Source organism: Ursus maritimus, unplaced genomic scaffold (genome assembly GCF_017311325.1).
Source record: "Ursus maritimus isolate PB19 unplaced genomic scaffold, ASM1731132v1 scaffold_29, whole genome shotgun sequence".
Lineage (NCBI taxonomy): Eukaryota > Metazoa > Chordata > Mammalia > Carnivora > Ursidae > Ursus > Ursus maritimus.
The window spans coordinates 2029964-2055242 of NW_024425452.1; the positions used below are offsets into that span (position 1 = coordinate 2029964).

The following is a 25279-nucleotide window of genomic DNA, read 5'->3' on the forward strand; positions in this document are numbered from 1 at the left end:
CTTTTTCCCAGGGATTCCATCTACCTTTAACTTAACTATATGCTACCTAAAATTTTCTCTTTTTAGATTTCCCCCAAAATGAATTCTAAATTAGAAACCGTTCTGGTGAAGAAAAATCCATAAACACTAAATTTTTTAATACCTTTATTTAACTCATCTCTAACGAATCCGTGATAAATAATATATTTGTTGTGAAGAGAGTTAATTTCCTAGATTAAATGTGCACTGAAACATAAATGTGACAGTATTTTGAGATACAGGATATTAATAAAGGTAACATTTATTGGGCCAGCTACTGGGACACTGGGCACTTTACTTGGATTACCACAGTTAATCCTTACAACAGACCTATAAAGTAAGTGCTATTCTTACTCCCATTTTATTTTTATTTTTTTAAGATTTTATTTATTTATTCGACAGAGATAGAGACAGCCAGCGAGAGAGGGAACACAAGCAGGGGGAGTGGGAGAGGAAGAAGCAGGCTCACAGCGGAGGAGCCTGATGTGGGGCTCGATCCCATAACGCCGGGATCACGCCCTGAGCCGAAGGCAGACGCTTAACCGCTGTGCCACCCAGGCGCCCCCTTACTCCCATTTTATAGACAAGGTTTAAATGAGGAGACTCATTAATGTCATTTAATCTCCACCAACCCAGAATTTGAATTCAGTGTTTACTCTGGCTATAAAAAGGTTGCATACGCATATGAGAAATTAGGCAGAATTGTAGAAAGCATGGTTAACCTACCAGAAGAGCCTATGTTTTCAGACATACTGCAAAGCAGATGCTAACGGCAAGCCTTCCAACAGGTTCTGTCTAAACTATGCTACCGTAAATACTTTAAGATTCAGACTTGCACTAGTTAAACCCAGGTTTCCTCTCACTGTTACTTCCAAGTCAGTAAGGTTTCTATAGACGATACAGTATAGTGGATGTCAGCTGCCACTCTCCCGGGACCCATTTCCCTTCTCCCCTGGCAATACTCAGTTCTGTCCCCTCCTCTCCTCCCAGTCCTGGTGCTTTAGGGAAAGCTTATGCACTTCCCCAGGAGAGGGATAGACCAATCAGAAAAACCTCCCATCCCTGCCAATCAACAGACGGCTTTCACCTGACTACTGTGATTGGCTGAGGAATGAGCACGTGGCTTAATTCCCGCCAATGAAATGCCAGGGTTGGCTTGCAGGGGATGGAATTCTGGGAAAGATACTTTCTCAGTCTTTTAAGGAGTTACTGGCGGAGGGATGCTTTTTTCCTTCTGGCCAAAGGGATGCCACTATGAGCCCAGGAACTTCCGCGACCATTCTGCCTCCCTGAGAATGAACTGACATCATGGAAGAGTGACAGAGAGATGGAAAGAAACTTGATGGCTGATGTCATGTTGGGCTATTTCACATCCACAATGCAGTCAGTCCACCCCATCCCTGAACTTTGCAGATTACACAAGCCGACTAATAAATTCCCTGTGCTGTGGGAGCCCCTTTGAGTTGGGTTTTGTGATGGTCACAACCCCAGAAGATCCAAACTGATAAATGAGAAAAAAAAAGCACTAATTCACAGCTTTCTCCTGCATGTGCTTAGATTTTACTTGACACTGTTTCTTAACTGTTTCAAGTGGTTTTGTGTTGGTCTTCTTAAAATGTAACAGGTTTTCAAGGAATGCTTTCAAGAATTCATGAGTGGCCCTGGGCAAGTCACTTGACCTTCCTGGGTCTTCCCAGCTGTAAAAAGGATGAAGTTTAACTAGAGGATTTTTGTTGCTCCACCCAGCCCTCCCAGCCAACAGTTCCATGTAACTGACCTAATAATGCAAAGCTTCGCTTACTCCACCAGACAAAAACCCCTCTTTGGATAGAAACATCGTTTGCAATACAATCCAAGCCATATGCATCTCTTGTTTGGTCAGCTATTTTCCACTTGCACCCCTACTTCCCCCTTCTGCAGTCAGCTCTGTGTCCCCCCCCGAGGGTCTGATCTCAATGGACAGCACCAGTATGGTTCCCTGCCTTCTAGCTTCTGGCTGAGTGTGCCTAATGGGAGGCACCATGAGGAGACGGGAGAACTGACAAGGGAGTTCTATGAGGATATTTATTCTCTTGGCTCTTTCCCAGCTGTGCGGCTGAAGGTTGACTGCATCCTTCCACCAGAGAGAGCCTTTCCATGGAGCTTCTCTTTCCAGTTCTAATAACCAATCCCTCCCTCTTTCTTTCAGGACTAGGCATGGTAACAGCTCCCTGATACCACTAGCCCCGGGATACTTCCACATCCTGTGCTCGGTTCTCTTAACCCTGTCTACACCACTATAAACAGTCCCTTCAGGAGCGTCTTTGGGATGACTCCATTTGAATGCACCATCTGTTTCTTACCGGAACCCCAAGACATGATGGCTTAAAAATTAAATCAAAATCAAGCACAACAAAAAAGAAACAGAAGCAATCAACTTTGAGTCACATAAGAGAGATGAAAAGTGTGGCCCCTGCCAAGAAAAATAACCTGCACATACCAAGAGAATCAAATTAGACACCCACCACCCTCCTTTCCTCGCTGTCACTGAGAATTGTGGAAAACAGCCATCCCTTGCTATGCCAGGGTTTAAACATTAAAAAAAAAAAAAAAAAAAGTCTGTTTATACACAAACTTATTGACCCTTCAGACAACTTCTGTGTGGGACCTGGCAGGGGAATCCCAGCTAAGTGCCCACTTTCTAGAGGGACAAACTGAGCCTGGAAGAGAACACAGGGCTAGAGCTGATTAAAAGCAAAAACAAGAACACTAGAAATGTCCCAGGGCCAGCTCAAAGGGGGGGGGGTCGTCTCAGAACGGCCTTCTGTACTACCATTCTCCAGAGAGGTCTAATTCCCCCTGAAGACATCTAGAGCTACCATCCGTGAATGTCCTTTGGCTCCTTCACTGCTCACAACTCTGCAAAGTCAAGAGAAACAAGACGCAATGCCCTCAGCCCCATTCCGAGTAACGCCGAATGCCAGTATGTGAATCCACGATCACCGACTACTTCCCAAAGAAACTTTTCCAGAAATTTATGGCTGTCTAGGTGCACAGCAGCCTTCCTTCCCTTCTCGGGACATTTTCTGTTCCACAGATATCCAAGGAATGCTTTCAAGGACCCCTTCATCACAAAACACTTCAGAGCAGCTACCTGATTCAGGATTAAGAAGCTTAATCGTTCAGGGTCGTCCTGCTTCCATGTCTTCCTCCTTCAGCAACCGCCAGAGCCAGGGCCTGTAGGAGTGACCCAAAAAGCACATTCAGGATATATGGCTTCAACATGGGAAAGATCCTATCGATCAGGAGAGACTGGAGAAGCAGCCAAGGATGGAGCCCTGCAGAATCCAACAGCGAATGGACCGGCCCAGGAGGAGGCCCCTGCAAAGGCTGCTGAGGAGGGTCCCCGAGGAAGAAGAGAATGTAGGAGAGAAAGACACCCAATGCCATTCTAGTTCCTCAGGCCTGAAACGCAGGAGTCACTGTGACTCCCCTCTTTCCCTCACACTCCACATCCAGTCCACCAACCAGCGAATGATGTCAGCTGATTCTTCAAAATACATGCAGACTCACCCCTTCTCATTCACCTCCACACCACCACTTTGGTCCAAGCCAGCAGCTTTTCTCCTTGTGTTATTGCAACGACTTCCTCACTAGTCTCCCTACTTCCACCCTCGCTTGCCTCTCTAGAATCCACCTATTAGGGGGATTGAATTGTGTTGTGGGTTGAACTGCATCTCCCCCAAATTCCTCAGCTGAAGTTCTAACCCCCAGTATCTCAGAATATGACCTTATTTGGAAATAGGGTTATTGCGGATGTAATTAGCTGTTGAGATGAGGTCATCCTGGAGTAGGTTGGGTCTCCAACCAGTATGACTGGCGTCCTCATAAAAAGGGGAAATTAGGAAGTAGGCACTCACATGGGGAGTACGCCACTGTGTGAAGATTGGAGTTCTGCTGCCACAAGCCCGGCAGCTTTCAGAAGCTGGGAGAGGGGCCTGGAACAAATCCTTCTCTAGCGCCTTCAGAGAGAGGGAGACCCTGCCAACACCTTGATCTCGGACTTCCAGCCTCCAGAACAATGAGAAAATACACTTCTGTTATTTAAGCAACCCAGTCTGTGGTACTTTTGTTATGGCGGCCCTGGCTAATACACCATGCTCCCCACAACAGCTTCAGTGACCATTTAAAAATCACTCTTCATGGGGCGCCTGGGTGGCACAGAGGTTAAGCGTCTGCCTTCGGCTCAGGGCATGATCCTGGCGTTATGGGATCGAGCCCCACGTCAGGCTCCTCCGCTGGGAGCCTGCTTCTTCCTCTCCCACTCCCCCTGCTTGTGTTCCCTCTCTCGCTGGCTGTCTCTATCTCTGTCAAATAAATAAATAAAATCTTTAAAAAAATAAAATAAAATAAAAATCACTCTTCTGCTCAAAAGACTCCTACATTGTTTTAGCTCTCTCAAAATAAAAGACAAAATCCTTGAAATGACCTTGGGGGCCCACATGACCTGGCCCAGCCTCTTCCTTGACCTTTTCTTCTACCGTGCCCTTCTTCAATTTCCTCTAGCTAGAATGGCTTCCTCAAACATCCCAAGCAGGCTCCTCCCTCAAGACCTCTGCACTTGCTCTTCCTTCTGCCCAGAAGGCTCTTCTCCCAGGGCATCCTTTACTTTCTTCAGGTTCCGGTGACAATGTCAATTTCTCAGTGAGACCTTCCCCGACACCCCCCAGCACCCTTCCTATCCCCCTTCTCCATTGTATTTTTCTTTGTAGCATTTATCAGCTCCTGACATTTGTTTATATTTTTTACCTTCTTCCCTCACACCGGTCTACAAACTCCCTGACAGGGGCATGGTATTATGGAGCACAATTCCATAGGGGCTCAAGAAATAGTTGCTGGGAGATTTATTTGTGGAATGAAAGAAGCCAAGAGAAATGAGAGGTGCAAAAAGGAGGAAGCTGTCCAATGTCAAAAGCAGCAAGGAGTCCAGAAAGATAAGGAGTGAAGTGTCTGTTGGGTGTGGCAATATGGAGGCCACAGGTGACCTGACAGGAGGCAGTTCCTTTGGAAGGAAGGAGCCCTCTGCAGCAAATCCAACCGGGACCCTCCCCTGGGCCCAGCACACTTCCCACAGGCAGAAAGCAGCCCGAGTGCGCTGTGTCAACTAAGGAGCAAAACCTGAGGGCAGAGTCTTTCCAGATATCTGTCTCTAATGGGAGGAGAAAAGGGAATGAGAACTAGAAAGGGTGAAGGTTTGAGGTTTGATTTCAGCCAGCTGACCGAAGGGGGTGAATTCCGAGGAGCTACAGGAGATGGGGAGGACTCAGGTACAGGAAGAAGGTTCTCTCTGGCCAGAAGGAGGGATGCATCCATCTCTGAGTGGAAGGAAATCAGGTTGGGATGAGCCCCAATGTCAGTACCCACAAGGGAGCAGAGGCAGGAACCTAAGTGGGGTCCAAGCTGAGCTGTCTGGAACTTGTCAATGAATAAATGAAGCCAGGTTGTCTCCTGACTGAAGAAGGGCAGACAGGAGCTTGATAGGGGGTGTGGTGTGGAACATCCCACTAAGGGGAATCATGTAGGTGCCGGGGCAGCCCTAAAACCGGAAGCCTCCTTAAATTGTATGCCCTCAGTGTCCTACTGGCCTCAAGTAGCGACAGGGGTTGGACAGCAGCAATGGTTTCACAGATGCACAACTCGCAGGGCTGTGGGGATTCTGGACAGACCCTCAGCAGGCTGGATTAGGAGAGTTCCCAGCACTGAATCTGGAGGCCCCAACACGCTCCCCCCTGGAGAGCCCTCTGAACACTCCCCCCACTCCTCCCCCAGGTCACGAATTGGGCCTCGTCCTCCACAGGAGGACTCACACTCTGCTGAGCACCCGCCACAACATGTGTGTGGGCCGCCACGCAAGCCAAACCCTCAGATGACCGTCCCGTGAAGTGTTTTTAGCTTCCACACACAGACGATGAAACCGAGATTCAAGAAATGAAGTAACCTGCTTAAGGTCACACGGGCAGCAAGGGGCAGAGCTAGGGCTTGAATCCTTCCATTTCTCTGTCTTCCTTGCTATACTCATGTCACCACCCTAGTCCAAGCCCTCAAAGGTTCTCTCCTAAAATTCAACGGATAAATGTGTTCTTAACTCGCCTCCAGGCATTCCCCGTTTCCAGGGCAGCCAGCCAGGTGAGCCTTCCTCCAGCACGGTTGTTACCTAGCCCCATCCTGTTCAGTTGGCTTTGGCAGCTCCCGATATGGGAAGATTTCCAACACCACAGCCATTCCTTGGGATTCTTCACGAACACTTCTTCAATCTTGTTTCCCACAGGCAGCCTCTGCTCCACCCCATCCGGTATGCCCCTCCCTTTTCCAGGCCCCTCAGGCCCCAGGCCCCCCCACTTTCCTCCCCCCCAGCAGCCCCGCCCCTCTGACCCTTAAGGGTTTTGCAGTCTCTGTGGAAGGGAAATGCAGCGAGCTCAGAAGAGCCAGGAGGGCTAAGAAGCTGGGTGGTGCCGCTCAGTGGGCTGCAGGCTTGCTCTTCTGAGCTCTTCGGAGCTCACTGCATTTCCCTTCCATGTAGACTTCAAATCCCTTAAGGGTAAGTGATATTTGTGTTGAAAATGCTTGGAATTGCCCACTGTTCAACACAGGGACGCTTGACTGGTAAACACTGCTTGATCTACAGAACAATGCTGATGAAGCTCAGATGATACAGTTGTAGAAGTTCTTCAGAAAACAGAAGAGAACTGGGACGGGCAAGGGAAGGGACACAGGGCTGTCCTCAAGTTTCTGGAAGCGTACTCATTGTTCCTCTGCAGGAGCACCCGGAGTCTGGCATCCTGTAAGAGCTATCCCAAGAGAAGGAGGGTGCTAGATTTAGCTCCCCCTCTTCTTCCTGCTCCCACATATTCAAGGTCTTGGCATCCTTCCTTAGCTACCCCTTCACATGCTTTCATAGACATAGACAGATAGCCTCTCTTCTTCCCGCTTCAAGGGAAGAGCTTGAGATGTGAGAAATCCAGCTCGGTGGGGTTTGTGGTGACCAGAGGAATGGTCAGAAGTAGGAAAAAGGACACTCCATTTCTGGGGAATTGGGAGTCGGCCCTAACCCACTTCAGTCGTCAGCCACGGACCACACGATAATTTTGGGCTTCGTGGGGCCACCGGGAGAGGATGAGTGGGAAAGATCAAAGTCAGCAAAACACTCAAGGGCCATCAGATCGCACCCCATACCGACAGAATGGGCAGCACCTGATAACAGGTCTGGGGGAAAACGATGGGGGTCAAGGTGATGCCGTCTGCCAAGAGGCCCAGTGAGAAATCACGATCTCCTCAAACCAGTGGAACCAAAGGTGCAGCGGGGTCCTCGTGACATAGCTGAAATAAGAAGTTCTGGAGCCAGGCCTGGAATCCAACCCTGACCTTGTCACCCAGGGGCTGCCCAGTCTTAGGCTGGTCCCTTTACCTCTCTGAGCCTGCTTCTGCACGAGCTACTGTGAGGCCTAAATACAACACACGTACAGAAACATCTAGCACAGGGCCCGGTTTTATATAAGGGGCCCAATAAATGTTACCCCCTCCCTCCTCCCAGCCTTCAAACCTCACAGCTCTCAACCCTGGATAATGAGAACAAGAACAGAAGCTACCGAGCGCTTCCCAGAGAGAAGGTCTGCAAAGAAAGATGGCAACCGTCAGCAAAAGGAAGGAGAACAAAGGGGCCACCCCATGGCCTCTAAGAGAGAAGCGCCGGACCTCTGTGAACGCCCGGGTTTCAAAACACAACAAAGCTTCGAGCCTCAGACCATACCCAAACAGGAAGTTTGTGACAAACTTAGAAAACACGCAGGCACGACTGCAGGAGGTTGCGCACCCCTCAGCAAAGATGAAAACCAGCACCTCGCGGGGGTCCGCGTGGAATAAAAGGAGCTTCCGTGCTCGGCGTTCCCAACGCACACAACTCTTCCTGGGCATCAGGGAGCACCGGGCCTTATGCTCCTCCTCACCTCAGGCACGTGGCCCGAAGCACACGGAGCTGCTCTGGTTTTCCAAAGCCGGGGTCTGGCAACTGCTCCCCACTCTCTGTCCTTCCCCTACCTCTGCAGGCATCGAGGACAGCGGACACCCTGGACAGCCGGGGGGAGGGGGCGGACTGAGGTGCGTGGGGTCACTTTTCAGCCCGGAGAACTGAGCACAGAAAGAGGAAGTGATGTGTGGAGGTGCCCGGCCAGTGTATGGTTCATCAGGGCCCCCCGGCACTTCATGGTGGGGTCATCAGGCTGCCATTTCTCCTCCTCCGAAACGCTGCCTGACACTAACATTTGCATTTGCACTGTTCACACTGGCATGGGCACTACAGCCTCAGTTCACGAGTCTGTAAGCGCAGCCAAACAGGGACACACCTAACCTCCACCATTTATGTCCCACGTCCCCACCTAGAGTGAAAACCGGGAGGTCTCTTCCCGGTCGTTCACGATCACCCAGCACCTGTGGGAGCCTTGACACCAGGCCACACGCGTGGTGAGTGTGCTCCAGAAAATACCTGATAAATTAATAAACAACGTCAGTGCCCTTTCTACTGCCTCACCCCCTCCCAGGTTGTGTGCCTCTTGTCTTGATACACCCTCAGCAGACAGGTCCCCGGTTCCAGCCCTTCCGGGTGAAAGGCCAAGTGTAAACTCAGTCCCCTGATGATCCGCCTCACTGCCCACCCCCTCCTTGGCACCTCGGGCAGTGGTTTCCCCACCTCCCCAAGTCAGGTTCCTTTAAAAAAAAAATGACTCATTTAGGAAGAGACAAAACCAGAAACTTCAATGGTAAAGATAAAACTGCACCAAGTCTCTTTAAACAGCCCCTACTCCATGTAGAAATTAGATCTGATAAAGACGCCCCAAACTGGACCTCTTCATGCGGAACTTACGGTATATACAATTCTTCCAGTGAAAACATTTCCAGTAATGTCTCCTCTCTGAACTTTTCAGGGTCTTCTTCTTCTTTTTTAAGATTTATTTATTCACTTTAGAGAGAGTGGGCAGTGGAAGAGGGAGAGGAAGAGAGAAACTTTAGCAGGCTCCTCGCTGAGCCTGACAGAGGGCTCGATCTCACGACCCTGAGATGATGACCTGAGCTGAAACCAAGAATCAGACGCTCAACCGACTGCGCCCCCCAGGTGCCCCCAGGGTCTTCTTTATAAATGGAGGTGGACTCAGGCATCTAGTCAGTAGCTTTTTCAATTGAGAGAATGAGAAATAAAGTCCATGGTCTCAACTCCTGGTGCAAAAATTAATTATTTGATGTTTCACTATGTTTATGATTCCAAGTCACTGGACAAAGGACGTTGGCATTATCTCACTGGCCTACTGAGAATTATGGGGAGTTTTCCTTAAAAGTAAAACTTCTCGGTAGGTAACAAGTTTATAATGTTTGTGCACAGTGTTCGAAAGGAGTAAAATTATATAATACCATACACAGAACTGTAACATTTTGCGGCTAAAATGAGCAATTAGGAGAATCCTAACCCAGGGGTTCTCAACATTGGCTGCATTTAAGAAATTCCCAGGCCCCACCCTCAAAGATTCCGACACTTTTGGGCTGGAGCGGGGCTCTGACACTGGGTATTTTTTTAAATTCCCTAGTGATTTTAATGTGCGTCCAGGATTGAGAACCACCGATCTATTGCAGATAAGAAAACTGAGGTCTAAACAAATTAAGGTACAGTCCAAGACTGCATAGCCAGAGACAAAACCAGAACTACATCTGACATTTAGGACTTCTCGTCCAGTTCTCCAGGCTCGCTCAGGTTCTCAGCATTCAAAGGTTTGTTTAAAACATTTTTTTTATTAAAGATTTTATTTATTTATTTGACAGAGAGAGACAGCCAGCGAGAGAGGGAACATAAGCAGAGGGAGTGGGAGAGGAAGAAGCAGGCTCCCAGCGGAGGAGCCCAATGCGGGGCTCGATCCCAGGACTCCGGGACCACGCCCTGAGCCAAAGGCAGACGCTCAACGACTGAGCCACCCAGGCGCCCCTAAAACATTTTTTTTTTTAAGTTTGGGGTACTAACACGGAGTTGCCGACTTTTTGTCAAGCAAGGGTATTTTTATAAATATCTACCAATTACTGTCACTGCTTCCTGACAGGTCTCTTATTTGCATCCGGGTCACCCTCCCTACCCCAATCCCCGCCCGGGAGGTTAAGATTTGATAGTATCTGGCCCCTGCCTGCAGTCCCCCTCACCTCCACTCACCCTACTCCTCAGGGACATCCATGTGACAAATCCAAACAAAAGCCAGGCCTCAACACTTCGGCACCTCCTCCTTTCCCTAAGTCCACCATATCTATTTCTGAAAGCCCCTTCCCTAACTACAAACTACTTCCCGGTCCCTCTAAACCCACCCTTCAGCTTCCTCCTGACACGTGACAGCTAGTATTTGCACGAGTGACAACAACCAGTATTTCCAGTTTGTTATTTCATGCATATTGTCCCTTCTGCATTGTTCCCTAATCAAGGATATACTGGAAACTTTTAAAGAGGACTACCTCTGAGGAATAGAATTAGGGGTAAGGACAGGAGGGCAAGGGGAGTTCTCTTTATCCCCTTCAGTTTTAATGTGGGGCAAGCGTTTATTTTTTTTAATGGGACAAAACTCTCTCTCTCTCTCTCTCTCTCTCTCTCTCACACACACACACACACACACACACACACACACCCATAAGTGGTTTGCTTCCACTCTGTAAATACAGAAAATCGCCTGGGAAGTCTCCCTACCCAAGTTCTAAATGTAAATGATATCTGGGTGGCAGGATTATGGGTGACATTAATTTCAGTTCCCTTTTTCTTTGCTTATCTCTATTATGTTTTATTTATGTAATGAAGGAATCATGAAAGTTTAAAACCTGAACCAAAGCATTATGTGATCTCTGAAACCTACACAGCTTTGAGAAGTAAGGTGCCAGAGCAGGTCCCCGTCTGGTACGTAGAAAATCTCCTTTTTGTAAAATGAAAGCTGTCTCTCTCCAGGACCGAGCCTACTGCTGTAACTGACCCCGAACCACACCCAAGCCCCGACGGTCCCCAAGAATAGATGCAGAAGAGGTGCCTTAGCCCAGCTGTTGAGCTTCTTCCAGGACCCATCTGGCCTCCTCAGCTTCATCTCCCCCTTCTCCCTGAATTTCAGCCCCATGGACCAGTTGTCTCGCCTGAGTGTCTCCTCCGGTCCCTGCTTCCAAGCTTCCACCTAGGCTGTGTCACCCACCCCTACTGGTTTTCCTTCGTGAGTCTCTGCCGAGGCAAGCAGCTACGACCACTCCAAGGAACAATCAAAGCCACAACTTATAGATCAGGAGCTCAGAACACTTCAGATGGAGTGTAAACCATGGAATTCTCCACAGTCCCCACTGCTCCCTACTGTCTAACAAGTCAATGAAGAGGGGTGAGAGAGTCTTCCAGGCAGAAAGAACCATGAGCTCAAAGGCCTGGAGGTCGGCGGATGTGTGGTGTGTTCAGAGAAGGAAGGGGCATTTAGGAAGTTAGAGCATCTCCTAGTATGCGCAAGACCCAGCAGAGAGAAAAATCCAAAGGAACTCAACACAAAAATGTATAAGAGCTAGCAACGAGAGGCCCAACCCAAGGGTCTTCATCCTTCCAAGTGCTCGCCTACAATTCACTCTACCCTTCCAGTGTCTAGTTGGGTCTAGGCCAACAGGAGTGGGTGGAAAAATAGGAATAGAGAAAAAAGAAATGAGATTAAGCAACACCATTTGGAGGAAAACTGAGGTCCTCCCAGTGCAACTTCAAATCTTCCTAAATGGCTCTTGGCGATTCTTGGCTGGCGTGGGGGACATGGTCCTTAAGCCTCTCCGGAGGTCAGCCCCAGAGATGAAGGATGTTTGCCAATTATTCAAACTTCTGGGACCCTCAAGAGACATTTTTTAAGAACTCTGAAACTTCAAAACTGCAGAAACACAGACTGACCATGCTCTGTGGCCTGCGTGAGGCCTTTTGGGGAATGCTCCTGGAGGTCACTGAGCTCACACCACCTCCTATCTTGTAAGAAGGAAGCCTTCCACAATTTTGACTCCTCGAATGTCCACCTCCACTGGGCTTGAGTCTTGGCTAATGGTACACTCATCTGTCCGGGGAGAAATACCGCTCTGCCGAAGTTGTGTGCTATTTTAGGTAGGGGTATGTGCCTGTCTTCTCTCCCACAAACACTCAACTAGACTGTAAGCTCCTACTGGGCTCTGCTCTAGCTTATTTTCTTTCCTTTAATTTTTTAATCCTCCCTGTTGGCTTTCAGTGGGCATTTACTAACTGAGGAGAAAAGCAAGCCTCAGATCCATCAGTTCCTACCATGTGGCCCCTCTCCCAGGGTGACAGCCATCACTGGGCTCCATGACCGCTCACTCTGAGGAAATTCCTTCTGGCTCTGGAGTGGTAACAGCTTGCTTCCTCCTGCCCCCACCCCTCCCCCTCCCCCTGGTATTGGTCCACGGGTACCAGACCACCACTGTTGTATCCCTTAACGCTATAGCTCTATAAATAATTACTTTAATAAAGTGTCTTCAATTCAACCTTTTGAGTGAGTGAAGAGTTCAAAACAACGCTATCAATGACAACTGGAGTCTTCTTGGAGACTGAGGAGAGGTACACTCAAAATAGCCAGATATCCCCTGAGGGTGCGGCAGATCATTACCTCACGGGTTGCTGAAGGAGAGGTGTGGGGGGCTGAATGGGTTGGAGAAAATCTCACGGAGAAAATGAGATCTGAGCTGCGTCCTAACAATGGGTTCAACTGGGCCAAGTGGAGAGGAAGTAGGAAAACCATCCCAGGCAGTGGGACCCGCACACAGGCGGCACCGATCACAGGGTGGGGAGGGCCCCACTGCAGAGGAATGAGACCACGAGGCACTGAGAGGTCACAAGTATGTGTTCAGGAGTCAGACAGAATTGCTCGGAGCCCACCTCGGCCTCTCGTTAGCTACGCCACTGGGCAACCTACTGGCTCTCCCGTGTGTCGGTAAAGTCCCATGACTTTACCAGTAACATGGTGAAGATGAGGAGAGTAAGAGTGCCTACCTGCTGAGGTCACCGTCAAGATTTAATGAGGATGCACATAAAATGCTTAGGATGCTCAGGTGCCTGCCATCAATGAACATGACCTCTTTTTCTTGCTATCGTCAAAACCACCCAATGCCTATCCTGCTGACCTAATTCCACTTTCTTCTCGATAACAGCCCTGATTCGGGCAGGAGTGAACACTGGTTGACTGGTCACATGCTGAATTATCTAAGAAATGTAGGAGTCAGCTAAGCATTAGAATGCCCAGGCAGCCAGGGCTGGGTATTCTCAATTTGACACGTACACACTGTTCCTGCTCTGACCGGACCACCGACTGCATTAACGGAGCTCCCTAGGCTTCCAGGTGGATTTGGAGAAAGGGAAAGCATTTATTTCCCTCTTCTTCTTCCCTCGCCAGTTTGGCAGTAGCCGTAGCCCTTCAGGATCATGGCTATTGTTGGGGGCCCCTTCTCTAGAGCTCCCTCCTCCCGGCCCAGGGGAGGTAACAGCTTCCCGCTGTGGCCAGCTCTGGCGTGCCCCCTTATCCTCTGCCTTGTCGAACTCTGACCACACTTCTCTAAATACTCCTCGTTAAAGTCTCTCCAGCTAAACCTTTCGCGTGTGCCAGCCGTCTCATGCTGGGTCCCTAACCAACAGAGACAGGGCCTCCATCCGTCATCAGATGCACAGGGCTGAAAGTGCAGCCCCGTCTCATGCCACTTTCCTCCTCCCCACAGAGCAGGATGTGAACAGCAGTGTTCACGATGTAAGCACCAGTGCCTTGGCCCAGGAGCAATCGTATGGGAATTTCACATCCCTAGGAATCTGGGTAAAACCCAAGAGGCTCAGGGAAAAGCAACTCTCCTAGCCCAGGCAGGGTGTATTCAAAGGCCCTGGGCTCCTCCACATTCATCATACAGTGGAGCCTCTCTGGATGTGCCCCTCTAAACTCATCACACAACCAGAGCTCGAACAAAGTGACGGAATCTAGATCAGCGCCCGACACACAGTAGGCACTCAATAACTGCGTGTTCATGCAGGTCCTCTGACTAAGGATGCAAGCCTGAAATCGAAGAGCTCCTTCAGGAAAGGATACTCCAGGGAAGCCTCTACTGCATGTGGCGGCCCTGGAGAGGCCCTTTGTTCACCATCTCACGTGACAGGAAGCTCTGAGACGCCCCCACGTACAGGCAGCTGGCTTCAGACTTCAGTCCTGCACACCACAAACACTATTCTCTTGCCTCTTATCCAGTCATTCCAAAGGCTTGTAATCTCCTCAGCATCTCTTACTGATTCTGCTACTCCCCACTCCCTCATAGGACCAAACACAGTCATGGTTCAGTGCAGTTCAAAAGCATTTAAGCGATGGGATCCTGGGTGGCTCAGTCAGTTAAGCATCCAACTCTTGATTTTGGCTCAGGTCATGATCTCAGGGTCTTGAGATCAAGCCCCTCGTTGGGCTCCATGCTGGGTATGGAGTCTGCTTCAGATTCTCTCTCCCTCTGCCTGCCCTGCTCATGCTCTCTCTCTCTCAAACAAATAGATTTTAAAAAACATACACACACTTATTAAGTGCTTACTGTGTACAAGCACTGTGTCAGGCATTGTAGATCCAAAGATGATTTATTTTTTTTAAAGATTTTATTTATTTGTTTGAGAGAGAGAGTGATAGAGAGAGCTGGGACTGGGGAGGAGCAGAGGGAGAGGGAGAAACAGACTCCCCGTTGAGCAGGGAGCCCAACACCAGGCTCAGTCCCAGGGCCCTGAGATCATGACCTGAGCCGAAGGCAGACGCTTAACCAACTGAGCCACCCAGGCACCCCGAAGATCCAAAGATGATTAAGAAAAAGATCTTAGGGGCACCTGGGTGGCATAGCGGTTGGGCGTCTGCCTTCGGCTCAGGGCGTGATCCCGGCGTTGTGGGATCGAGCCCCACATCAGCCTCCTCCGCTATGAGCCTGCTTCTTTCTCTCCCACTCTCCCTGCTTGTGTTCCCTCTCTCGCTGGCTGTCTCTATCTCTGTCGAATAAATAAATAAAATCTTTAAAAAAAAAAAAGAAAGAAAAAGATCTTAGAATCCAAGAACCACAAAAAACAGGAAGAAAGAGCATTTACTACTGAGTAGAGGGAATTCTCGAAGAGCTAGAGCTTGAACCACACTGGGTCCTGAAGGATGGGGCTATGAAAGGGGGACGGAGGGGAAGGCAGCAAGATATGAGAGGGACAGGGGAGGAGGAGCAGCCCTGGGCAGGGACAAGTAGGCCTGAATTGATAGCGACAGGAGCGGAAGCACTAGGTGAGGGGTTTGTCTCAAATTGGGGCCACCTGACTCAAGAACCAAGCATATTAACAAAGCAGAAATGAGACCTGACGGGAAAGATGTCCTCCCCCCCCCCAGCAGTCTTTCACAAACTGCCCCCTTATCCCCCCTCCACCCCCTGGCTGGGAAAACAATAAAGGAAACTGGAGGCCTGGGGCAGAGACGCCTGTCCTGAAGGGATGTTTCTCAGCCCACCCCTCACCCACGGCCAGCCTGGCCCTGCCCTGTGGTCAGCTGGCTCGGCGAGCAGAAAGGGCACCTAGCCACCCCAGCTCCAGAGCCACGGAGCAGCCCAACCCCATGAAAACTAACAACCTTCCACACTCGCTTGCTCTTACTTGGAATTCTAAAATTATATGTTCACTCCTCTTACCTAAAAGCTTTCTCCCTTTGTAAGCTAATATGCAAATGGCTTGGATGAGGCTAAGTCTTAGCAGCCACAGATCCGCTTAGCACGAATGCTTCCAGAAGATCTTTCCTGGAAAACAGTCTTTGTATGAGGGATGCCCAAGAGATTATCTGTGGTTGGAGGAGAGGCAGGAAGAAGAGGGAGGGGCTCATGGAAGGAGAGAAGGCCGCTCTTGCGCTGAGCCCACAACACCCACCAAGGGCAGAGGGTAGAGAGCTCAAGTCCAAGCCTTCAAAAGACCTTTATTTTCAGGTTTTTCTTTTTTAAAAATTGAGATATAACTCGTCAACTGTAAAATTTACCCTTTAAACCACACACTTCAATGGTCTTTTAGCACAGTCACAAGGTTGTCCAACCATCGCCACTAACTTCAGGATTATTTTCATCGCCCCCCCAAAAACCCCACACCCACTAGCCATCGCGTCCCATCCCCCTCTTCCCCTGGCAACCACTTTCTGTTTCTATGGACTCACCCATTCTGGACATTTCCTATAAATGGAACCATACAATATGCAAACTTTTGTGCGCAGCTTTTTTCACTTAGCATCACGTTCCCAGGGTTCCTTTGTGCTGCAGCACGCGCCAGCGCCTCGCTCCCGTCTGTGGCTAAATCATGCCCCCTGTACAGACATACCACATTTTACCCATCAAAGGACTTTCTGAAGGGCAAAGCAAATGATGTATCAGCAGAAAGGAGCTTCCAATATTCTTGGGGCTGCTTGGACAACGCAACCATTTCTAAACCATTGTCTTCTGAGCCTCCCACCAGCACCCAAGGACACCGTCCAAACCCTCCCCACAACACACGCATGATTTCCCAAACACACAGTGGCTCAGGCCAGAAGTCCTGAATCTCACCATAGGCCATGACAGCAACACCTCAAACTCCTACTGAGGAAACTTGTCATGATCCTTCATATGTGTTTTATAAATCTCCACGGTCCTGGGAATGGAAGATGGAAGAGCAGAGCCGGCCCCAAGGGCATGCAACCGGTGTAGGTTTAGAGGGCCCCACACTTGGCTAAAGGCACTACTGTCACCATCTTGAAAGTCTTCACCTTCAAACAAGGGGCCCAGCAAAGTATGTCGCTGGTCCTGGGCAAGAGGCTGGGGTTTGGGAGGGGGTTGGAACTTGACAGTCTCCCCAAAGAGACTGCTGTATGACGGCAGCTGACTGAGTCAGGTTGGGGTGCCAGGGAGGGAGATGGCAGATAAATGGGGAAGAGGTGCCGGGTCTACACGGGTGCTGAAAACCCAGCATCCAAACCGCCCAAGACCAAGCCTTCCTACCCTGACGGCTGAGCAGTCGTCTGATAAAAAGCCTCCCCGGAACAGCCTGACTAGTTGAAAGTAAACGTGGTAAGTCAACGCTGTAGAGACTCAGACTGTAAAGCAGGGTACTCAAACTGAAACTTGTTTGATCTTGTAATCGCTTACAGGTTAAGACCAAGAAGAAGAAAGAAAAAAACCCCACACTTACTACAGTAACTGGCACTGAGAAAACTTTTTAACATTTACTTTTTTTTTTCAACTGTCACCTCTATTTCCAGCATTATCAAGGAAGTCATGGTTTCACCAAAAACCCGGAATTCGATCCAAAGAGTGTCAGAGTACCGATGTCAGTATGAAGGGGAACCTTAGGAACAACCCATCCGCAAGAATCCCCAGGAGCCTTGACCTCCACCCAGGTTCAGTCCAACCTTTTATTTTATAGATGAGGAAGCTGAGCTGTGAGAGGGGAAGTAAGTAGCTAAGGCCACCCACAAAAAGAGGCAGGACCAGAGCCGGCAAGCTTTCAGCTTCCCCTTCCAACCTCCCAGCTTCATGAGTCCAACCAAAATTCATATATTGGGTGTATGCGCCCCCTGCCCCCAATCCACTCCTGGATCCTCAAGACAAATCGTGGGGTACCTGTCTTTGTCCTTGCGAAAAGGGAGTCTGTCTGGTCGTGCAGATAAGTTTAAGACTTATAAATCCCAAGGGAGAAGATGCAGCTTCCTTCCACCAGCACAATCGCTGTTCCATCATTTGGCAGAAGGCGAGAAGAGCTCCAGGGGAGGGGTCAGAGCCTTTCCATGTCCAGGGCATTTAAAAACACATTTCTTTTCTGGTAAGGGTGAAGGTTAACCGATTTTTTTCTAGTTATAGGCAAAAGGATAATGCAAGGTGGATGGGGTGAGGGGGCAACAGGGACTGCTGCCAGCCACCACACCCAAGACACAGGTCCAGATGGCCACCTGAAGGTGATGGGATCTCTGCCACCCACGAAGTTTTGTCCTTTTTTTTTTTTTTTTTGGCCTAACCAAATCAAACCATCCTTAACACCAAGTGATTTCAATTTGTGCTTTATACTCCCTTCCTCCCTTCCTCTTTGAACAGATACATATTAAGCACTTACAATGTGCCACACACGTTCTGGTTGCTGGGCATATAGCAGAGAAGAAAACAGACCATGTTTCAGTATTTACATTCCAAAGGGAAGAAACAAGGGAGAGTTGAATAAATGAATACATGCCTTTTAAGATGGTGACAAATGCTCTGGAGAAACATAAAGCAGGATAAGAGACATAGAGAATGGCAGGGAAGGAAGGCATTCTATCTAGGATGGTCAGGTTAGGGCTCTCAAAGAAGTGAGCCACCTGGGAAAGATATTCCAGGCAAAAGGACCAGCAAGGGAAAAGGCCCTAAGGTGGCAATGTCCTGGGATGTTCAAGAAACAGCCAGAAGTCTAGTGTCACATGAATGAGAAGCAAAGTGGCAGACAGAGAGGCAGTGCGGTGGGAGCCAGATCAGGTCAGCCCTGAAGCCACAGAAATACCTTTGGTTTTACTCCAAGTGGAATGGGAGTGTGCAGGCTCTGAGCAGGGGGAATAACTGACCTGGCATAGGCTTTAGCGGGACTTCCCTGATTGCGACTGTTACCAGCCTCTTCTCTAGAGACCAGATGGAGCAGCTAGGCCATAAGCCCAGCACAACCTCTAAGCAACCATGAGAAAAACACTTCCCTTCTCTGGGCCTCCACATCCTCCTCTGTGAAATGGGAAGATAAGACGAGATGATGTCTAAAGTTCTTTCCAGGATATTCTTATATTCTGATCTTAAAACAGATTGTCCAAAGGGTTCCCAGGAGAAGGCAAGGGACCGCAGCCAAGTTTTAGAAGCCCTCAGTCACCCCACACTGCCTCCCCTGCCCCAAGCCAAATTCTCACCCAGCAAAAAGCACAGCTCTCTAGGGAGAGAGGTCCAGCCCAGGAAGCAGCCACGTCAGCAACGGCCTCTAAAGATTACAAAGGGTGACCACTAAAGATAGTGCAGCCTCCACGTGTTTTGGTGTGGGGCTGGGCGGGCAAAGGCCGGTAAAAGCGCCTGCAACAGCCCAATCAAAGGGTGCTGCTGAATCTGCCCCTTCCCCCGGGCTGCCAGGGTCTCTCCTATCTCCCCCACGTCTATCGTAGACAGAGAAAGAAGGCTATGGGGCTAAGAACTGCTCCATCCAGCCCATTGCTTTGAGGGTTCTGTGTGCATCATACAGCATCAAACCAGGTCAGAAAGCAAGACTCAGGTCTCCTCCATCAGGCTAGATAAGCAGGGTTTGTTTCTCCCCCGTCAGACTGGGAGCTCCCCGAGAATATGAGCTATCTCACCATCAGACAGTGAATTCATCCTCTGCCTCCTCCATTAGACTGGGACTCCAGAGGGTAGGGCTGTATTTCCCCCAAGAGACTGGGAACAGCTGATGTCAGGGGCTCTGCCACCTCCACTGGACTGGAAGCTCCCTGGGGACAGGGCTTACGTGCCCCTCCACCTCCATTACCCCACTGCATTCCGTAAGTGTTCTGTAGGTTGTGTGAGTCCTTAAAAGAAGGTGCCGATTGAAGCATTCAGACTGAACCACCCACCCAGGCACAAACTCTTGTGATCTCCAGCCATTAAATGATCCATGAAAATTATCTGGATACAAACCTTCAAAGTGAATGAAAACAAAATGAAAACTTGGCTTCACCCAACGACATTTTGGTAGACTGCTTATAGGTTCCGGCCAAAGACGGTCCCCATTTTATAAATAACCCTTTCTGGTGGCTGTGGCTGAGGCCGAGCGAAAATGTACCTTGAGGACCAAAAGCAGCGAGCTCACGAGCCCAGGCCTGACCGAAGCCAAGTCCTTCATGGGAGGGAAGCCCATGGCCCAGACACAACCAACCAGCCTCTCAATTTCCAACATGGGCTTTTCCAAAGCAGTCACACTAGATGATGGTGGGAGACAGGAAACTGACCCCGGGATTTGGAAAGAGAAAAGTGAAATGAGGAGACCCATCTCAGACAGGCAGGCCCAAGCCTCCCTCGAAGGAGGAGTTCAGGGGTGGGCGGATGGAGATGGGGACAGAGAGCACAGGGCTGGCTCAGTAAAGCTCCTGGCGCCTCCTGGGAGAAGTAGAGCCCACCTGAGACAAGGCGAGGGGCACTCGTGTTCATGTGGACTCGGGGAAGCCACCAGAGGCATCCCGAGAATCAAGTATGCTGGCTCATCTTAGCAAAGGGTTTCCACAGAACTGCAGAGGAGGGGCAAGAAGGTTGGAACCTCCGAGGGCCGAAACCAATAATTACAATCACAGTACTAATGGCGAACACCAAAAGGTACGGTGCTGAGTACTTTCCGTTCACTAACTCAGTTCATCTTCAGAGTCATGCCAATACTGCTCCCTTTTTACAGAAGAGGAAACTGAGGCCATCCCAAAGCTGTGGCTAGGTGAGGAATAAAGATTTCAACTGGGCAGTTGCCCTCCCCGGCACGGGCTTTTAGCCCCCTCCCTCTCTGAAAACAATGAGGGAAATCCTAGGGTATTTCTGCTGGTTCCTCTGAACCTCTGGGGTTAACGGCCACCAGCAACAGGCCTGCTGAGGGCTGGGGGACTCAGACAGGGCCCAGCAGGGTCCCAGTGCTGCCTCCCACTGTGCCAAGAGCCTGGATAACTGAAAATGCCATCATGCTGGCATCCAGGTCCCTCTCCTCTCAGGGGTCTCGGATTTAAAAAATCCGCCCCCCACTTTTTATGTGCAGGTATGCACAGGGCAAAGAGTAAGAAGGGTAGGGACAGGTCTCTGCTCCCACTGGAATCCCACAGGCGGTCCAAAACCTCAGGCAACATAGGATTGACTTATTTTTAAACAGTGTGCTGGTCACATTTTCAAATCAAATTTTCCACGTTTTTCTTCAACCTCCACATCTTTGCAAGTGAAGTTCAGCTAACTGTGACACTACAGAAGGTCCGAAACGTCTGAAAACTGAAGGGAACCGAGCACCTGTTTTTTTTGTTTGTTTGTTTTGTTTTTTTCAGATTTACCACTGGATCCCATTGCTTTACGAGGGCTTTTCATGTATTGACATTATTGGTATTTCGGGCTGGAAATTCTCTGCTGCGGGGGCTGTTCTGTACATTTCATAACGTTTAGCACCATCCCTGGCCTCCACCCACTCGATGCCCATGGCATTCTCCTTCCCCCCTGTCCCCAAATGTGACAGCCAAAAATGTCTCCAGACACTGCCCCAGCACAGGGGCAGGACAGTGGGGCAGAAATCGCTCTTGGTTGAGGAACGCCGCTTTAGGTTTGGATAACCCTCCTCTGGAAAGGTGTCTGAAGGTTGAAAAATAAAACCACATTTAGCATCGTACTGAAAATGTGACTGACATACTACTTAAAATTAAGCGTATCCTATTTTCCCTGACTTCTCAGACACCACGTATTTGAACATTTCCAGTGCAGTCGCTATGCCTCTTTCCTGTGAATCTGCCTAAATGTATTTACTTAGCGCCCCCAGTGCCCGTACGCCACTCCACCCCCTCCCGACCTCGGCCTCCCCGGTCTCATTCATGTCCAACCCCAAAACCAATCCATCCTCACACGGCCATCACACCAGCAGGCACTTGCCGTCTGCGCGAGTCAGACTTCTCCCAGCCCTGAAGGAGCCGGGGGCCACCAGAAACCACTAGGCTCAGGGATTCCAGCAGCCTCCGAGGCAGCAGTGGCCACACCCAAGAAAACGGACCCATTTTCATCACTAGCATGGTGGAAACATCCTACTCCCCAAAGCCTCATTTGAATGCGAGCATCGTCGGCCTCGGCCCCCCAGGAGTGAGCTCCGCCAAGTACAGAAATGGGTCAGACAGAGAGTGAATCTAAAAGATGATGAAATTTTGATCAACAACCTGGTAGAAAAATGGGCAACAGATATGAATGGAAAGAAAAGGAAATACAAATGGATCTTAAACCCGTGAAAAATGTTCAACCGCACTCATAAAGGAAATGCAAATTAAAACTGAGATACCAATTTTCATCTATCAGATTGGCAAAGATCAAAAACTTTGATAACTCGCTGTGTCGGCGAGGATGTCTCATTCATTGAGGGTGTTGGTGTAAATCGTTACCAACTCCTTGAAAGGATACTTGTAATGTCTACCAATATCACAGACATATACACACATGCTTCTACCAGCAACTTCGCTTCTAAGAATTTCTTCTGCAGACATACTCCTACATATGCAAAATGGTGTGTATACAAGGATACTACGGCAGGGTGATTTGAAATGACAGAAGACTAGAAAAAGCCTCAATAGCCACTGCTGGGGAATCGCTTTAATACCTCTCGGCTCATCCATAAGATGGAACGCTATGCAGCTATAGGACCCAGTGAAGGCATTCTCTTATGTCGTCATGCGGACGAATTTTCCATGTGTGCTGTCAGGGAAACAGGTGAGGCACAGACTGGCACGAACAGAATGCTAGCAGTTGTTGAAAAAACCCTATGTGTTCCTATGTGCATTTATGAGAAAGATAAGCCTTGAAGAAAGATAACCAAGAAGCTAGTAATAGTGGTTATCTCTAGAGAAGGGAACTGGGAGGCACTGGGCAGAAGCATCTTAGACTCTTGGTCACTTCCAACTTTTATGCCATGTGCACGTATTAATAAATAAATAAAGGAACAAATAAATAAACAGGAAAGGACTTTGAGTAATGCTCTAGCCCCTCTATTGTTATGCATGGACACACGCAACAGATACTAAAGGTCAGCGTCAATTATACATTTTCTGTTCCTGTAAGTATCCATTCTCGTCAGTTCAAACGCCCCACGTGGTTTTGATGCAAACGGAGGATGAGCTCCACATCCAATAACACACTAGAAACTCACCAGCCTCCCTCCTCGCCTCGGTTTTGAAAGCAACCCTCCACAGAACTACTTTCCATATCTGAGAAATGTACAGTCTTGACACTGGAACCACCACCTTGAAGCTTCACATGTGGGCAAGTGGAATCCTTCAGAAGGTGCATGCACGATCCACCGTGAGGGACCCGGGGGGACCCACACGTTTAATAGTGCCTCAAAGTGCTATCAGCTGGGACCGTGCATCACAAAAGTGACCTGGACCCCAATACCTATCGGGAGTGACAGGAACCCCCAGCAGCCACCCGCTTCCTCCCCGCAGCTCTGCCCGCGGCACCGTGTCAATGGCACATGACTGGAAGGGGCCACAGCCGTCACTGATTTTAAACCTACCCCACTACCACTGCCACTTCATCATAAAATAACCCTTCTATATATTTTAAGCTGTAAATCGCATTTGTCAAGTTCTAAATTGGGCTACAGCAATATTTATTCATCAAAGGATATATCTGTGCTGCACAGCCATAAAACTGCCTAATAATTTAATATGCTATCATTCTTACCTGAAACTTGTCAAAAAGTGGCCTGAAAGAGGCGTGTGTGTTACAGTTGACTGGCGGTAGGTCTATAGTTTATGAAATAGTCTGTGTTTTTAATTCTCTCTATGGGGGGAAAATGGCACCCAGGACATGTCCTACACAAAACGGCAATTTGGAGATTCACTGAGCTCGTTTGGGGTAGAGAAAAGCAGATTCCCCAAAGAGGCCCAGGGACTTGTCCAACAGGGCCTCAAGATGGGTGGTAGACATAGAAAAGCAAAACAATTCAAATTATGGCATTTTGTATGGGGTGGGAGCAAAATGCACTAAGTTAGAGAATTCGTGTTGGGGGGCAGGGCCATGGTGCCACAAGATAAGATGGGAAATCGTCAGAAGGGGGAAAAAAGATGCCGAGCTGCAAAATTAGTACAGCTGGGCCAAGATGCCAATTCCTGGGACCCTTTCAGATCTTCGGAGCAGTAAGCTTTCTGGACCTGGGGTTTTCACTTCATTAGGAGTATGTCCTTCCCACAGCCCAGCACCAAGCCACTGCTGTCTCGGGATGAATGCACAACCACCAAGCCCTGAGATCAAGGGTTCTCAACCTTAGCACGACTGACACCTTGGACTGAGAATCCTTTTTTGTGGGGCTGTCCTATGCATTGCAGGAGGTTGAGCAGCTATCCCAGGCCTCTACCCACTCACTGCCAGTAACTCCCCCGCCCCAAACCATTGTGACAACCAAAAATGACTCCAGACATAGTCAAATGTCCCCTGGGGGCAAAATCACCCCCAGTCGAGAGCCACTGGCCTGGAAGAATGAAGTCTAACTTGACCAAGGTGGGCCGATGGGGATAAATCCACTCTGCTCCAGCAAATGAACTGTCTGCCTGACACTGCTTTTTCTCTGAAGTTTTAAAATACGACTCTAGGGGCGCCTGGGGGGCTCCGTCGTTAACATTTGCCTTCAGCTCAGGTCATGATCCCAGGGTCCTGGGATCGAGTCCTACATCGGGCTCCTTGCTCAGTGGGGAGCCTGCTTCTCCCTCTCCCTCTGCCTGCTGCTCCCTCTGCTTGTGCTCTCTCTGACAAATAAATAAAATCTTTGAAAAAAAAGTACAGATCTAAACAAATGAAGACATGACGCACTGCTAACCTTCTCTCAATAGTGACGTCCAAGCCTGCCTAAGGGCCTAGAGTACCTAGCCAGACTTTGTTTCCCTTTCTCTTTGGTCTATCCTTCAACACCCCTCCCACCACACACACACACACATCCCCCACCCACAAGCTTTACCTTTTACTACCAACCTACCCCCCCCCATTTCCTTTACGTTTTTCCACAACCTTGCGGTTTACGCGGGCACAACTACACGTTTCAGACTGGCATCCACTGGTGGTTAATGACAAGGTGGGTTTCTAAGCCACAGACACTATTAATTTTAAACCGTTCAAATTGACTCTCCTTGTTCATGGGCAAACTGGGGAGGCAATCCCTCCGCAGTGCTGAACACTGAACTCCTAACAGAACTTAACACAATAATCAAAGAAGGCGCGCCACTTTCTAATTAAGAAAAAAAAAAGGCCAAGTTCATATATGTTCATGTTCCAGGCCACATTTCCCACAAGAATTTTATAGTCAACAGAGCAGGAGACTACATATAACCCGCGAGATTCCACCCAGAGAGCTGTCTAGCTCTCGGGCATTAAAACCCTCATGGGAGACAACAGAACCTGGACTGAACTCAGCTAAACGTGGTTAAAAGCTTCAGCTTTGATTTCATTGCGGAGTTTGGGGGAA

At 49.1% G+C, this 25279-nt stretch overlaps 1 protein-coding gene across 4 annotated transcripts in view; it reads right to left on the minus strand.

The window, feature by feature from the left end:
* The window catches only part of TRERF1 (transcriptional regulating factor 1), a 204749-nt gene that overhangs the window by 122631 nt on the left and 56839 nt on the right, over window positions 1-25279 (minus strand). For all 4 annotated transcript variants that reach the window (XM_040643480.1, XM_040643482.1, XM_040643481.1 and 1 more), the window contains exon 3: window positions 3152-3234. The gene's annotated coding sequence lies outside the window, so the exon portion shown is untranslated. The remainder of the gene's footprint in view (window positions 1-3151; window positions 3235-25279) is intronic.